This window comes from Sesamum indicum, unplaced genomic scaffold, assembly GCF_000512975.1.
Source record: "Sesamum indicum cultivar Zhongzhi No. 13 unplaced genomic scaffold, S_indicum_v1.0 scaffold00194, whole genome shotgun sequence".
NCBI classification, from domain to species: Eukaryota; Viridiplantae; Streptophyta; class Magnoliopsida; order Lamiales; family Pedaliaceae; genus Sesamum; species Sesamum indicum.
The window spans coordinates 80,558-81,514 of record NW_011628089.1 but is presented as its reverse complement, the minus strand read 5'-3'; positions in this window follow the sequence as shown (position 1 = coordinate 81,514).

The window sequence follows — 957 nt, the reverse complement described above, 5'->3', positions numbered from 1 at the left end:
ATCTAAGAGCGAAAAATTCTTCGTTATCACAGTAGAAATTACTTTATTTCATATTCTGTGGCGAAACACTGCAACAGAATGATCATGATCATAGTCTGTAGGCCAGTAATTAGTCTCTATAGAAACTAGATACTAATTCAACTGCATCAGTTCAGCAGTAGTTTGATATATAAACAACACTTCAGTGCTATTGAAGATCCCCAAGATCCGCAAAGAGCTAGAGTAGTTCAATACAAGTCAGCAGACATGATGGAAACAGGAAGCACAGAGTTCATGGTGATCCTGATTGGCATCACGGTACCATTCTGGATGATACACGTATAGACAAAAGGATACCAATTCAAGGCCTAAACCCAATGAACTCCAATTCTCAAATTGAACAGCCTGCTTAATTATTTCAAAGTTTCAGATCTAGATCTATTAACAACTTGCATATTTCAGAGACCAAATACAATAGAAGGGTTTTGGGGGTAGCTGATCATAAACCAATCTTGACTAGCATAATCATTCATGATACATGTACTCACAGAGCTTCACAACTCAGTAAATTACCAAATGAAACAATACTTGAGCACGGGCTCATCACTTTCAATCTTACCCAAACTGACTGAAAAAAGGAATATCACCAATAACGTCTACATAAGACCAAACTGTATAGAATATCCTAAATGTAGCATCAAACATCCCATCTCACAACGGACCAGAGCATTGTCCAAATAGTTAGATGCAAAAATCCCAGAGATTGCAATTGCATACTCATGTACATAAGTTCAACAATTTACATAGCAACAGGCATATCATAATTCAAGAAAGGAATAGTAAAAGAATACGGGGACAGTATGTCCACTGTTGTAGACAATTTTAGTATATTGCCATTATTGCACTCAAAAAATCAAAACCATCAAGCATCCTCTAAAATGCTCTGATACTTTGACTTAGAGATATCCACCAAATTAC